At 42.1% G+C, this 17,161-nt stretch overlaps 1 long non-coding RNA gene across 2 annotated transcripts in view; it reads right to left on the reverse strand.

Annotated features, from left to right (window-relative positions):
* Positions 1-4,944: 4,944 nt before the first annotated feature.
* Positions 4,945-17,161, reverse strand: part of LOC123089847 (uncharacterized) — an 18,954-nt gene continuing 6,737 nt past the window's right edge. For both annotated transcript variants that reach the window (XR_006442399.1, XR_006442400.1), the window contains one exon: positions 4,945-5,142. This is a non-coding gene — a long non-coding RNA (uncharacterized lncRNA). The remainder of the gene's footprint in view (positions 5,143-17,161) is intronic.

Raw genomic sequence — 17,161 nt, forward strand, 5'->3', positions numbered from 1 at the left:
CAGAAACGAGCTATCATGTGTGGAGATCAGTGGCTTTCAAGCCAAATGATCAATCTTATGGCCACATTCATGGCATAGTTTGTTCAAATGATCTCATATTGTGCACAAGGGTGCATATTGGAATGGGAAACAATGTTGCCTAAGGAAGTTTTCATTTTCTTTGGACGAAAAAACCATTTTCCATTTTTCGAGTGCCCAAAAGGAGGTTTTTTTGTGAAGGACCTCCAAAATAATTGTTGCAGAATTGGACCAAATCATTTTTCTGAAATACTAGGCCATATTTAATTCACAATTGACAAAATGGTTGGGTTTAAAAAGTTTTGATCTACCTCTCGTGAAAAAGACAAATTTCCGCGGATTCAGTTGGAAGCGGGTCAAATTTGAACTGCAGCTGCCTCATAGTTTGCTATTTATTTTTTTCAAAAATCATTTCTAGTTACATAAGTACCTATTTAATAATAAATACATGGTTTGGTGGCGATACGTCGAGGTTTGGGCGGTGGCCGAGGGTTCCAACTCTAGAGCGCGTAAACTCGCATGCCCGCCACGTGGTCACCGCGGGACCGTGGCGTTGCCATGTGTTCTGGGCGGCCTAGGCATGTCTAGTGGGTTGGGCACTCCCCAAGTAGGTGCTAGGAAGAAAATTACAACATAAGATTCTCACGAGGAGACTGATCGATGCTCAAACATGAATTAGCAGCCAAGTGTTTGAGTAGCGGTACAGGAAATGTACATGGCTGATGGGCGTGTGTTTTGGCTGAGGATGATCAGTTACTAAGAATACCGCCTTCACAAATTTTCAGCTCAAAAGGAGGAGCCTAGGTGGTACTTGCTTTGCAAACTACCACACTGGACATAAATATGAATGTTGAAGCATGGCTCAAAATAATGAATGGATTGAGCTGGCATCTGGTGGAGGATGGTTATTTGGGCATAAGAAAGCACTGTAGAAAATGGATACTATTTGGACATGCCAAAGTGGTACTTCCTTCACAAACTGTTGCTCTGAACAGAATAGGAAAATGAATATTTTTGAATTATTTTTGAACTAGGAAAGGAAGGTTTTTACATATTTGACAAAGATATGACCCAAAGAATTTATGAGATTTTTTTGGGAATTTTGGGAATGACAGAAATATAGGTTGCTTCACAACCTAGGGCAAAAACTGCCACATGGACGTGACACATAGGCAAAACTGATGAGGTGGCACCTAGTCATAGCAACCCACCACAATTTACAAGGCCATGACCATTTATATTGGTCGTTAACAACTAGAAATAAGGCAGCGGACTAGCGCTATTTGCTTTATGACCATTTCATGTAAGGAAATTACGACCTTTCTGACCAAAATGGTCGCAATGGTTTAGGGTTTGGAGCCCCCTGAACAGCTTTTGACCAATTGGTCTGAAATGGTCATAGATCTATGACCATTTCTTCCAGGGTCACTGACAGAAGGTCACTAGTTGACATATTTCTTGTAGTGGTAGGCTTGCTGGACGGTGATGGGTTGGATGAGATCTATCATGTAATCGAGTTAGTTTTGATGGGGTTTGATCCCTAGTATCCACTATGTTATGAGATTGATGTTGCTGTGACTTTGCTATGCTTAATGCTTGTCACTAGGGCCTGAGTGCCATGATTTCAGACCTGAACCTATTATGTTTTCATGAATATAAGTGTGTTCTTGATCCTATCTTGCAAGTTGTAGTCACCTACTATGTGTTATGACCCGGCAACCCCGGAGTGACAATAGCCGGAACCACTCCCGGAGATGACCGTAGTTTGAGGAGTTCATGTATTCACCATGTGTTAATGCTTTGTTCTGGTACTCTATTAAAAGGAGACCTTAATACCCCTTAGTTTCCAATAGGACCCCGCTGCCACGGGAGGGATGGACAAAAGATGTCATGCAAGTTCTTTTCCCTAAGCACGTATGACTATATACGGAATACATGCCTACATTACATTGATGAACTGGAGCTAGTTACATACCACCCTGTGTTATAACTGTTACATGATGAATATCAATTGACACAATTATCCATCGCTGGTCCAATGCCTACGATCTTTTCCCATACTGGTTGTTGCTAAGTTACTTTACTGCTACTACTTTTACTTCTGCTACACAAATTACTACCTCTACTATCATCACTATTACCATTACTATCATACCACTTTTGTTACTAAAGCTTTGCTGCAGATACTAAGTCTTTCAGGTGTGGTTGAATTGAAAACTCAACTGTTAATACTCGAGAGTATTCTTTGGCTCCCCTTGAGTCGAATCAATAAATTTGGGTTGAATATTCTACCCTTGAAAACAGTTGCGACCCCCTATACTTGCGGGTTATCAAGACCTTTTTCTGGCATCGTTGCCGGGGAGCATAGCTTTATTCTCTGAGTTACTTGAGATTTATATTTTCTTATCACTATGAAGAATCGGAGAGATCCGAAAACTAAGGTTCTGCCCTCAACTACGAGGACAGGTAAGAAACTGCCATCTAGCTCTGCACTTGATTCACCTTCTGTTATGAGTAAGTTTGCGACACCACCACCTGTTAGTAATCCTGATATGTCGCATGTTCTTGATGATGCTACTTCTTATCCATGATGCTTATGATGATGCTTTGCTTGATGACAATATGCCACTTGGTGAATTTCTTGATGCCAAATTGCTAGAGCTACTGTTGAATTTGATGATACTTCTGAAATTGATGAAATTATTGAAATTGAACATGTTGCTACACCTGCTATACCTAGTCCTCCTAGATATGAATTGCCTAATATACCGAAAGGTTGTGTTATGGAAGGAGAGGTAGCAGAGGACTTTCTTGCTTGTAAGGATAGCTATGATCTTGAGAATTTACTACACAAGTGGAAAGAAAAATCTTCGAATGCTAGAATGAAGTATGATCCTAAGTTTGCTACTTCACCTATCTTTGTTACTGATAAGGATTATGAGTTCTCTGTTGATCCTGAGTTAATTACTTTGGTTGAATCTGATCCTTTTCATGGTTATGAATCTGAAACTGTTGTAGCACATCTTACTAAATTAAATGATATAGCCTCCCTATTCACTAATGAGGAGAAAATTCGCTATTACTATATCCTTAAATTGTTTCCTTTCTCGCTAAAGGGTGATGCTAAGACATGGTTTACTTCTCTTGAGCCTGGTTGTGTGTGTAGTCCCTATGATATGATATATTACTTCTCTAAAAAATATTTTCCTGCCCATAAGAAACAAGCTGCCTTGCAGGAGATATATAATTTTGTGCAAATTGAAGAAGAGAGTCTCCCACAAGATTGGGGGAGGCTTCTCCAATTACTTAATGCTTTTCCTGATCATCCTCTTAATAAAATGAAATACTTGATATCTTTTATAATGGACTCACCGATGCTTCTAGGGACCACCTAGATAGTTGTGCTGGTTGTGTTTTCAGGGAGCGAACTGTGGAACAAGCTGAGATTCTGTTGAATAATATATTGGCTAATGATAATGCTTGGACTATTCTCGAACCACCTTTGAAGCCAACTCCGAAGAAAAGAGGTATTCTATTCCTCAGTCCTGAAGATATGCAAGAAGCAAAGAAATCTATGAAAGAGAAAGGTATAAAATCTGAAGATGTTAAGAATCTACCACCTATTGAAGAGATACATGGTCTTGATAACCCGACACAGGTAGTAGAGGTAAATTCTCTTCGTAGATTCAATGATAATGATATCCCTTATGATAAACCTGCTAGCTTATGCTTAGATGAATTTGATAATTTTGTTGTCAAACAACAGAGTTTTAATGATTATGTTAGCAGACAACCGAAAAAAATGCTCGTATGATTAATCACTTAAGTGCTTGTGTTGATAAAAATGCTACTGATCTTAAGCTTATTAGTAAACATGCTTCTATGGTCACTACCCAAGCAGAGCAAGTACTTAAGGCTCAGAATGATTTGCTTAATGAATCGAATAATACTTCTGTTAAAGTTGTTACTAGAGGCGGTAAAATGACTCAGGAACCTTTGTATCCCGAGGGCCATCCTAAGAGAGTTGAGCAAGATTCTCAGAAAATTAATACTAACGCACCTATTAATCCTGGTAATAGAAATAAAAAGAAAGATGATAGGAATATGCATGCTAGTGATCCTGTTTCTGTTACACCTGAGAATCCTAATATTTCTATTTCTGATGCTGAGACACAATCTGGTGATGAACATGAACCTTGTGATAATATTGATAATGGTGTTCATGTTGATGCTCAACCTAGTAATGATAATGATGTGGAGATTGAACCAGCTGTTGATCTTGATAACTCACAACCTAAAAACAAATGTTATGATAAGAATGATTTTATTGCTAGGAATCATGGTAGAGAAAGAGAACCATGGGTTCAGATACCCATGTCTTACCCTCCTAAACCATCCAAGAAAAAGGATGATGACTACTGTCGACAATCAGGTTGGTTGGAAAAACAACTTCCCATGACAGGCAATCGGTTGGGAAAGACTATTGCCGACCGATCTTGTTTGTTGAAGAAAGTCCAAACGGGAAAAGTTCTTTCCCGACCGACATATCTTAGCCAACCAATCACTTGTCGGCTATGGGGTACTTTTCCTGACCAACATTCTATTGGGCCTGCCATGGGCCTTTCTCGACCAACAGTCTATTGGGTCTGCCATGAGGCTTTCCCGACCGACTGTCTAACATGATTTGTTTCCCCGACAAACAGTCTATTGGGCCTGCCATGAGGCTTTCCCGACCGACTTTGTGACAGGGTTTGTTTTCCCGACCAATTTTTCGTTGGCCCTTGCATTAGCTTTCTTGAACGGACTATGATACAGTTTTTTTGTATTGCCCACAAACATCCAATAGCTTACATTTGTGTTATCAACAAAATATCAATCTAAGTTTAATATTTCATAACTATAATGTGCATCTCATGACAATAGTAAGCCATAACCAAACAATAACACATTAATTAATTTCACGTCTAAATAGTTCATCCATTACAATATGGTTCATTTTCTCAGACACAACATTACAAAATGATACATAAAATGCATCTCCAACGATCCAGTCACCATTACATAAAATATCTCATTGACACGAACCACTGGCTTCATGGTTCCTCGTCCTCTTGCATGTCTTTCCTACAAAATGTAAAGAAGTTGCGATTACATTCATTTATTCATAAAGACAATGGCACCATAATTTGTATAAAACATAGCATTGACAACAACTATTACTTCACAAGGCAAGTTAGTAACGAAACACCTAATAAGGAAGGCACTCCATTCAAGCATATGTAACCATGTAAAGGGCATGCTAAGCACTAGTTAAAATGTCCTTATTTCTAGACACTATATTCATTGATGACCAGAAAGCTTCTGTGAATATCAACAAGTTAAATTATACAAGGAGTTGTTCATTAGATGACTTTACTGTGACCACATTAAAATTAAGAAAGTAGTTGGCACCATAACAAATGGTTTTAAACTGAAACTGAGAGCGACCTTCTCTGACATTCGCTCATTTTATGGAGCGTAATTATATTTATCACCAAAGAATAAACATAATCGGCCAGAAATAAGAAAGAGTTTACAAGATACTTTAGACTTTATTTACTGCGGTAACTTCTATAGCTCAGACCTCTAACAACAGCCAAGCTAGATACTATTCTGTCCTAGTCATTAGTTTCTGTTCGAATTCTAAGTGTATATTCTAAAAATAGCAGAAAGGTGATTCACAAATACTGTATTTTCATGCAAAATAACAAGAATAACAACAGCCAACTTAACAGATCCAACTGCAACCTAGGATGCTCACTTCGGACACCATGTATGCTATGACAAAAAGATCATCATATTTGCTAAACTTGTACACATACCAAATTTATGTTATTCAGACAAGCTACAATGATGTGGATAAAACTACACTCCATTCATAGCACAAGAAAGAAATTGGCAATTTGAAAGGAAGGCTATTTAACTACCAAAGTTCCTCCAAACTGTATCCTATCACTACTAGGGAAAAGCCTAGCAGCAGCGCGGGTTTTGGGCCTATTAGTAGCGCGGGGGTCGGCGCTACTAATAAGGCGCTACAGCTAACTTATAGCAGTAGCGCGGGTGCCACCCGCGCTACTACTACGTCCTTTAGTAGTAGCGTGGGTAAAAACCCACGCTACTACTACCAGCGCGGTTTTTTTTTGAATTTTTTTGAAAAAATATTTCGATTTTTTCCCTAATTTTCAACTTTCTAAATTATTTTAACCTCAAATCTCTAGTCACCCCTCATCGCTGCTCAATTTAATCTCTAATCACCCCTCATCATTCCAAATCATCTAACTTCCCGGACGATCACCCATCCTCTCACTACTTCAGCCTGAGCACGCTTTACTTCCGGGTTCTATTCTCCCTCCCTTCCAAGTTTGCACTTGTTGTTTTCCTGAAAATAGTAAGATGTCAATCCTATTAACCTCAGGAATTTAGCTTGAGCATCAAGTCACACATTTCACTATTTGAGTTTGAAACTATTGTTCTAAAAAATTAGTAACACTAATATTTCTTGAATAATTAGTTTGACCACGGTTTGACCACAGTTTGACCATAGTTTGGCCATAGTTTGACCAGATTTGACCAAAATTCAAAGAAACTAAAATAATTATTTAGTAACACTAATATTCTAGAATAATTAGTTTGACCATTGTTTGACCACAGTTTGACCACACAGTTTGAAATTTTTTCGATTTTTTCCACTCTAGATCTTAAAAGCCCCGTAACTTTTTTTCTGTTTGGTTTTTGAGGATTTTGAAAATGTTTAACGGGGTTCCCCCATTTAAATTCGGATGTAACTTTTCGAGTAGATGATTTTTCATATAAAACACTTTTTCATCCGATTTAGTATGCAAAAGTTATGCCCATTTTTACAAATTCTCTAGAGATTTTGCAAATAAAGTCGAAATTCATATTTGCAAATTTTCCCAACAACTAGACCACGTACACTAGTGCTGAACCGGGCAATAGCACCGATTCGTAAGGCCCTTTAGTGCCGGTTCCATAACCGGCACTAAAGTGTGGTCACTAAAGGCCCCCCCCTTTAGTACCGGTTCAGCACGAACCGGTGCTAAAGGGCAACCCCGTGGCACGAGCCAGCTCCGGGGGCCTGGAGCCCTTTAGTACCGGTTGGTAAGACCAACCGGTACTATAAAGTTTGGGGGTTTTTAGTTTTATGATTTCTTTTTCATTTAATTTTGTGTTTCCATTTTAATTCTTTTTCATTTGCTGGTATTTTACGATACTACACATTGTACACATTATGCATATATATATATATATATATATATATATATATAAATATATATATATATATAAATAGAATTTCTAGTAGAACCAATCATGCATATATATATATATATCATCAATGTCTCACAAACCACCATATTAATTAATTCACACATACACACATGTATAGCTATATACAATTTCTCCTACATATGCATGTTGCCTTCGGAGCCAGTGGCATTAGCCTAATTGGTGCCTTCGGAGCACGATGACAATTGGAAGTGGTTTTCATGGGGGCGGTAGCGGGTAATAGTATTCTCCCTTTGGATTTATGACCTGGTCGAGCAAAAATCCCGCTATTTCCTCTTGAAGTGCTTCTACGCGATCCGTTTCTAGGAGCTTCTCCCGCACCTCTTTGAACTGTTAAGAAGGAGATCAATATGCATGTGTATTAGTTTGTGTGACTAGATATCGATAATGGTGTAAAAATTGTGAATAGTGTTCTGACAAGCGTACCCATTCCTGTCTTTGAGATCTGCTCCTTTCAGACGCCATCATGCGAATGTTCTCGCAAATGCAGAATGCACACAGATCAGTCCCCTGCGCCTGCTTCAGGGCCTTTACAAGAATGGAATTTGATTAGATAATAATTAATCAAGCATGATAATTAAAGAGATTGCAGCTAGCTAGCTAGCTAGTACTACTTAATTACTTACCTTGGATCGAAACCATTTAAGCTTTGGTTTCCATTCGCCTTCCGTGACCTTGATGAACCTTGCCCAAGCGCTGCCCCGCCGACAAAGAAAATGAATAAAGGGGTTATTCAATAGTTCATATCATGAAATGACGAACTAAATAGGCTGAGATATATAGTTAATAATGATTGAATTAAATTACCTGTTGACTATCCCAAACAAGATGTTATAGTCAGTTTTTGCTTTGAGCAGTGAGTCCAGTATTTCAACTGTTCCGTCGTCAACTTTAATGATACACAAGACCCAGTGAAATCTGCATGCACACACGTTTGCATGTCTTAATTAAGCGGGCATATGTAAGCAAAAACATGTAGCTAGCTAGTAGGCAAAAACAGAGAATTTGTAGTACAAGACAGTGTGACTCACTAGAAGTTGTAAGGAAGTAGTATATCTTCATTGTATTTGAGGCGCTTCAAGAACTCTAGCATGTTGTCCTCTACGTCCTTTTGCTGACGTGGATTCATTAGCCATGTGTATTCATTAAAGGTGTTTGGGTCAATGAAGCCAATGCCAAAGCGTCCACCTTTTCTCATTTCATACATCTTCATCCTGCATAATACCACAGAAAAGAGTATAGTGAGGATAATTACAGGTAATGATTGATCAAAAGGATCACTAAAACTAGCTTGAGACTTAAATTACAGAAAGAAATCACTTATAGACAATAGCAACTGACGATAGATTTGTCGAGTGCGTCTTGATTGTATAACTGAAATAGTTCAGAATACTCAACGGACAGAGCTTTCTCATGGAAGTAATGCTCCTCCTTGACATTCACCATGAGGGAAAATCGATCTGAAATGTTGGTAATGTTCATGTACCATTGATGCAATTCATACATTCTCGTTGGGAGGTTCTTGACCTTGTCTGGCGCGACCAAAGGTTGGCCCCGGACATATTTCCGTTTTATTTCATCCTCTCTAAGCACAGGCATGGGCTCGATCTCGAGGAGTTGTCCAACTGTGATGTTGAGAACTTCAGGCTGCATTATATGCTCCTCCGTTATTACCAGATTGCCCACCTCGGGAACATGCACTGTTTGCCCACAATAATATTGGGCGCGCGTACTGTCACGTGTTGTTGGCACAACAAGCGAGGGGATCGATTGCTCCGCCTGTTCTCCCAGCTGGGGAATGGTTTTCCCGCATTTTTTGTCAGCTGCTTCTTGTTTGCTCGATCCCGATGTAGACGTGCTCGCCTCCTTTTGTAGACGTACTCGATTTAACTTCCTGATGTGGCGCTCATAGTCTGTGTCAATAGGCTTGGGAGCTGGTGGTTGAACCATACGAATGAAGTGGTCAATCATTTCCTCAGGCACTTTCTCCCTTGGCGGCGGTGGCGGTTTCGGTGCAAAATGGGCTTCCACCTCGGCCTTCGATATGGCTGCGATTTCCTCCTCGGACCTGTCATAAGCCCCCTGCGGAAGAGGCGTGAGGCTTGGACCATATTTATATCGCTTGCCTCCGCCTGTACTTCATGTACTACCTCGACTCGTACCGCTACGCACCATAGCTGCGGGGTGTCTCTTCTGCGATTGCTGAGGCGGCGGAGACGGCTGACGGGGCTGAGTTGGACGAGGAGGAGTGGCCTGAGGTTGTGCCAGACTTGGAGGAGGAGTGGACGTCTGACGCTGTGGCGGACTTGGAGGAGGAGGAGTGGCCTGACACTTTGCCGGACTTGGAGGAGGAGTGGCCTGACACTTTGCCGGACTTGGTGGACTTGCAGGAGCGGGAGACTGCTGACTCGGTGGCGGACTTCGACGAGGAGTCGGCTGACGCAGTTCGGTGGCCTTCGAAAGATGATGCAATCCTTTTTCCATAGGATGATACGATGTTTGGCCTCTCCGAGAAAGTGCTCGCCGTCACCTCCAGGAATGTCAAGCTGTAGCTCCGAATATGCTGGGTCCACCACCTCATAAACCAAGACACGAGCATAGCCCGCTGGAATCGGGTTGCAATGGAAGGTTGCCTCGGGGGGATTTGTAAAAGCAACGCGTCTGCCACCTTCATGGATATGTTCTTCATTTTGACGTGTAGCTCACAGTTAGTGTTCTCCGTGATGTCATCCACGGGGTATCTACCCAGCATTGCGTCGTCCTGGGCGGCCGAACCCACGCTGCTTCTCGGCATGGATGGGCCGGTGCTATCCAATGCTGGATCATCCGCTAGCTGCTGCAGCTGTTGAGACCCCCTTTGCTGGGTAAGTGAGTCGATCTGCTCCTACTACCGCTGGAATTTGACTGCCAATTCCGCTTGACTTGCTTCTAGGCCTTGAAGGCGTTTATAGTCCCGCTTCCTCTGCTCCTCCTCCATCTTCCTCTTCTTCTCCTCCGCAATCTTCTTTCTCGCACGGGTTCTATAGTCGTTGTTCCAGTCTGAAAACCCCTCATACCACGGAATAGCGCCCATGCCTCGTGTTCTTCCCGGGTGTTCAGGATTTCCCAGGGCACGCGTAAGCTCGTCGTTCTCTCTGTTGGGCTGGAACACCCCCGATCGTGCCTCTTCTATTGCAACAAGTATCGCATCGTCGGCTCCCTTCAAACTTGCCTTCGTCGAAACATTGCCTGTCTTCGGGTCCAACTCCCCCCATGCGCATAGAACCAAGTCCTGCACCTTGGGGGCCAGCTCTTAGTAACCGGAGTGACACCTGCATCCTCCATCTCTTTCTCAGACTTATCCCACTTAGGCATTGCCACCGCATAGCCACCTGGCCCCAGCTTATGGAACTTATCCTTTTTTCGGCATTCTTCTTGTTTATTCTCGACCGTTCCGTAGCTAATTCCGAATCCTTGAATTTCACGAAATCGTCCCAATGAGCACGTTGGTTCCCTAGTGTTCCCTCGAATACTGGAGTCTTCCTTCCTCCCTTGACGTACTTGTCCCATTCACGATTCTTGTGGGTCTTGAATTCAACCGCCATCTTCCTAAGAGCAGCGTCCTTGACTTTCTGCACATCTGCTTCTATGAAATGATCTGGTAGGGTGAAATGTTCCATGAGAGTATCCCAAAGCAGATCTTTTTGATTCTTGTTGATAAAAGTAACATCTGGACGTGGAGCAGCGTCCTCTTTGTCTTTTTGTCTTTTGTCTTTTGCTGGCTCTCTCCATTCTTGAAGGGAGATCGGGAGTTAGTCCTTCACAAGAACTCCGCACTGACGAACGAACTTGTCCGCAATCTTCTTAGGCGCTAATGGTTCGGCATTAGGTTTGACTGCCTCGATATTGTACTTTACGCCCTCCTTCAACTTTTTGTTCGGGCCTCGTTTCATCCTTTTGCCTGAAGATTTGCTCGATCCGGATGGCTGAAAGAACAAAGATCGATTCGTTAATATATCTGCAAGTCATTTAAAACATGTGATGATCACCAGATACCTGCTTATATAAATATATATACCTCGCCGGTCTTTGTTGTTTCAGGATCAACATGTTCTTCGTCATCGTCATAACCGTAGTTCATGACTTCATCAATTCAGTCGCCGCGATCGAATATCATATCACCCTCTCCGGTGTTGTTTAGAAATTCGGAGCCGTCATAATCTTCTTTATTCTGATCATCATCTGGCCCGCGTATCATATCGAACATGGTCTGTTCTCCCTCTCTGTCGGTATTGTCTGCCATAGCTTTTATTTAACTAATCCAAAAGAAATATAAAACAATTTAGTATTCAAATTACATTGTCTCGAATAATAGATATAATCTCGAATACATCGTCTAGAATAATAGATATAATCTTGAATACATCGTCTCAAATAATATATAATATTGAATAGTACATCACTGGCTAGGTAGCTAATTAAAGATCGAATACTACAGAAGAATCTAGGACACTCGCGGTTCCTGCGGCGCGGGCGGTGGACACCCAAAGAGAAGGAACCCTCACAGGATCATAGCTGAAGTGAGATCCCCGAAGATACTGCCAGGTATTGGAGAACCTGCCGCCCTATAACGCAACCATGTAGCGATGGACGTGCTCGTCCTCCTCCCTGACATGGCGACGTACCACCTCTGGCGGGGCCGGGTTCCTCCGCACCGAAACTGGCCCACGCGAACGCCACCAAACGAGATCAGGGTCGACGACGGGACCCGGGGCCGGGTTCCTCATCAAGCGGCGTGCCCCTCCAGGCAGCACCTCCCAGTGCCAGCCCGGTGGAGCCCAGTCCCAGACATGGGTCGGCTAGACGTCGTCGTGGACGGGTCGACGGCGAGGATGCGGGCCGGGCATCGTCGAGAACAAATACTAGCTATATGCCTGCAAAAAATAACATTTTTTTAATGATTGGATTTTGGTAACTAAAATTTCTAACATTTCTATATAACACTAATTATGCTATCATTGCATATGTCAAAAATCTATATACTATTTCATACTAATTAAGCATCTAACACTAAAAACAGAAAACACAACTTCTATACATCCATTAAAAAACTGAAAAACAACATTATATAAAAAATTTCCATACTAATTAAACACTAATTATATCCATCTAACATGCATTCATACATATATAATAGTGAAAAAATAATAATCTAAATAATCTAAACTAATTAAACATACAAAATACGTGTGTGTGTGTGTGTGTACTAATTAAACACTAATTATCTAAACTAATTAAACATACAAAATAATAATCTAAATAATCTAAACTAATTAAAGACTAATTATCTAAACTAATTAAACATTCTTGTGTGTGTGTGTGTACGGGCTCGGGGCCGGAGGGCTCACAGCGGGCGACGACGACGGCGAGGCGACGGCCGGGGCGGGGACGGCGCGACGGGGACGGGGACGGTGTGACGGGGACGGGGACGGCGCGACGGGGACGGGCCCGGGGCGGCGACGGGGACGGGGGCGGCGACGGGGACGGGGGCGGCGACGGAGACGAGCAGCGACGGAGATGATCGAGGGCAGCGGCGACGGCGACGGAGACGACGGAACAGAGGCACAAACAGAGGGAAACTGAAATTTTCGTAGCTGTTGTATATATAGAAGGCACCTTTAGTACCGGTTGGAGCCACCAACCGGTACTAAAGGCCTGTTTTGGCCAGGCCAAGCAGCGGGAAGCGACCCCCTTTAGTACCGGGTGGTGGCACAAACCGGTACTAAAGGCCCCCCCTTTAGTACCGGTTTGTGCCTCGACCCGGTACTAAAGGGGGTGCGCTGGCGCAGGTGCAGTGCGCAAGTTTAGTCCCACCTCGCTAGCCGAGGGGCGACCGCACTGGTTTTTAAACCCCCGTGCGGTCGCTCTCTCGAGCTCCTCTCCAAAGCAGGCCTACTGGGCCTACGTGTTCTTTGCTGCCCTGTGGGCCCACTTGGCCTTTGCGGGCCTGCATCCTGGCCTAAAAATAGGTTGGGTTTCTAGTCGTATGCAGGCCGCTATGGCCTAGTAGGCGGGCTTTTTTTATTTTTTTTGCTTTATTTATTTTTGTGTTGTTTTTTTGTGTATTTAGAGTTTCTTTGTGAATATTTTTTCTTTAGGTATAAAAAATTACAAACTTTCTATTAGTGCCCATAGTTTTCAAATTTGAATAGTTCAAATTTTGAATTATTTGAAATTAGTGTGAATATTTTTATATAGTTTTTTCTTTTCAGCTATAGTTTTTCTTCTTTTCTGCTATTTTTTCTTTTCAGCTATAGTTTTTTCTTTTCAGCTATAGTTTTTCATCGTCTCTGCACTCAGGGCTTATAAACTGCTCCTAGTCCCTCTCACTTCGCGAGGTGGGACTAAAAAACATCTTACGTCTGGTTCATCCATGAACCGGTACTAAAGGTGCTCGTGGGGCCCCAGACATACCTGACACAACCTCATTAGCACCAGTTCGTGGTACGAACCGGCATTAAATTTGAATGCCCGTAGTTTTCACAGCCTCTTTAGGTACAAACTTTCTGTTAGTGCCCGTAGTTTTCAAATTTGAATAGTTTAAATTTTGAATTATTTGAAATTAGTGTGAATCACTAGTTTGTGAATAACTTAACTTTAAAAATCAGTAAAGGCATGAAAGAATTTGTTTGCACATAAAATTTCTTCGCGTTTCAAATGCCAAAACACATAACTACCCTAACTATTACAGAGATTCCCCTCTGGGTGTGAAACACAGAAGAAAGTGATGATAGTGAAGCCGATCACATCCCAGATCTTTGGGTGTGAAACTTTTTCTTCGCGTGTGTCCCTTTGCGCCGTAACCATGGAAAATCTTCATCATTTAACGGGATGCTCGGGTCAATATTCACTGTGAATGGAGCAATTTCATCAAACTTTTCATAATCTTCTGACTTGTCTGTCTTGTCATCCACTCCCACGATGTTTCTCTTCCTAGAAAGAACTATGTGCCTCTTTGGCTCATCGTATGATGCATTCGCTTCCTTATCTTTTCTTTTTCTTGGCTTGGTAGACATGTCCTTCACATAGAAAACCCGTGCCACATCATTGGCTAGGATGAATGGTTCGTCTGCATACGCAAGATTGTTGAGATCCACTATTGTCATTCCGTACTGCGGGTCTTTCGTTACCCCGCCTCGTGTCATATTGACCCATTTGCACCGAAACAAAGGGACCTTTAAACCACGTCGATAGTCAAGTTCCCATATGTCCTGTATATAACCATAATATGTTTCCTTTCCCGTCTTGGTTTCTGCATCAAAGCGGACACCACTGTTTTGGTTGGTGCTCTTCTTATCTTGGGCGATTGTGTAAAATGTATTACCATTTATCTCGTACCCTTTGAAAGTCATTATATTCGAAGATGGTAACTGGGACAGCAAGTACATGTCATCTTCAATAGAGGTGTGATGCATGGTACGTGTCTGCAACCAGCTGGCGAAACTCCTGGTTTGTTTACGTGTAATCCAGTCATCAGACCGCTCTGGGTGTTTGGAGCGTAGCAAATTCTTGTGTTCATCCATATACGGAGCCACCAAGGCGGAATTCTGTAGAACTGTGTAGTGTGCTTCAGTGAGAGAATGTCCGTCTATAGATATTATTTGTTCCCCTCCTAATGCACCACATACCGGGCAAGCGTTCAAATCCTCGTACTCACCGCGGTAGAGGATGCAATCATTAGGGCATGCATGTATCTTCTGCACCTCTAACCCTAGAGGGCAGACGACCTTCTTTGCTTTGTACGTACTCTCGGGCAATTCGTTGTCCTTTGGAAGCATATCATTTATCATTACCAGCATCTTTCCAAATCCCTTGTCAGATACACCATTCTCTGCCTTCCATTGCGGCAATTCCAGTATGGTGCCCAGCCTTTTCTTATCACCTACGCAATTCGGGTACAACAATTTTTTGTGATCCTCTAACATGCGCTGCAACTTCTTCTTCTCCAAATCACTTGCGCAGTTTCTCTTTGCATCGGCAATGGCCCGACCTAGATCATCAACGGGCTCATCTGATGCCTCTTCTTCAGATTCTTCCCGCATTACCGTCTCAGCTTCTTCCCCCATTGTTGTATCATCGTATTCAGGGAACCCATGGCCAGGATAGCTGTCGTCGTCCTCTTCTTCTTCATTGTCTTCCATCATAACCCCTCTTTCTCCGTGCTTGGTCCAAACATTATAGTGGGGCATGAAACCGGACTCAAATAGGTGGACGTGAATGGTTCTTGACATAGAGTAATTGCGACCATTCTTACAGACAGCACATGGACAAGGCATAAAATCATCCGCCCGCTTGTTTGCCTCAGCCGCAAGCAGAAAAGTATGCACGCCCTCAACGAACTGGGGAGAGCATCAGTCATCGTACATCCATTGCCGGCTCATCTTCATTACACAACACCGAATAGACCAAATTAATACAAGTTCATACATAAAGTTCATACAACACTTAAATGCAACAAACAAATAACTCTCTAGCTAAAGCATTTAAATGCAACAACAAATGCAATCAAGATCGCAACTAAGGTAACAATTGATCCAACAGCATAATGATACCAAGCCTCACTATCGATGACATATTTTCTAATATTTCTAATCTTCAAGCGCATTTTCTCCATCTTGATCTTGTGATCATCGATGACATCAGCAACATGCAACTCCAATTCCATCTTCTCCCCCTCAATTCTTTTCAATTTTTCTTTCAAGTACTCGTTTTCTCTTTCAACTAAATTTAACCTCTCGACAATAGGGTCGGTTGGAATTTCCGGTTCACATACCTCCTAGATAAAAATATCTATGTCAACTTGATGGGCATAATTTGTCATAAACACGAAATGCAACAAATAGTTTTAAAAGAGAATATACCACATCCGAATCATAACAAGGACGAGGGCCGACGGGGATGGATATCAAAACCATGGCACTATGTATAACAAACAACGTACGAGTAAGATAATTATTATACAAGTAACTATATATCCAAATCACACAAACATCAATTTTTTATATAAAATTTCATGAATAAGAGGCTCACCACAAGGTGGTGCCGGCGACGGGACGGTGCGGGCGATCGACGGTGGTTACGACGGAGATTTAGAAGGCACTAAGTAAACCACACCTACATATGCAAACTAAGTGTTATTTTGACCTCAAATTTCATATAAATCAAATACTAGCACATATATATATTTCCTCCCAAATTACTAAACTCACAAATTAATAACTATATAAAGCATTGCAAGAGCTAATCTAGCAATGAGAGATGAAAGGACAAAGTTGCAAACTTTTGTGATCACTTGAATGGATGGGGGCCTTCAAATCTTGACAAATTTTGGGCAAAATGTGTTATGAGCTCGAGGGGAGAAGAGGAAGAACAGAGAGGAGAGGAGAGGGGAAAGGGGGAAGAACAGAGCGAGCTGGACGAAGGGTTTATATGCAGGAGGACCTATAGTACCGGTTCGTGGCACGAACCGGTACTAAAGGTGCTGGAGGGGGCCCAGACTGACAACATCCTGCCACAACCCTCATTAGTACCGCTTCGTGGCACGAACCGGTGCTAAACGTTAGCCACGAACCGGTACTAATGAGAGCGGCCCGGCTAGCCGTTTGAACCGGCACTAATGTATACATTTGTGCCGGCTCTAATACAAACCGACACTAATGTGCTTCACGTTTGACCCTTTTTCTACTAGTGATATCACATGGGAAACTTATTTTCTTTTATTTTTTGACATTTTCATCATTTTCTTTTATTTTTTTAAAAA

The sequence above is a fragment of the Triticum aestivum genome, chromosome 4B, assembly GCF_018294505.1.
Source record: "Triticum aestivum cultivar Chinese Spring chromosome 4B, IWGSC CS RefSeq v2.1, whole genome shotgun sequence".
NCBI lineage: Eukaryota > Viridiplantae > Streptophyta > Magnoliopsida > Poales > Poaceae > Triticum > Triticum aestivum.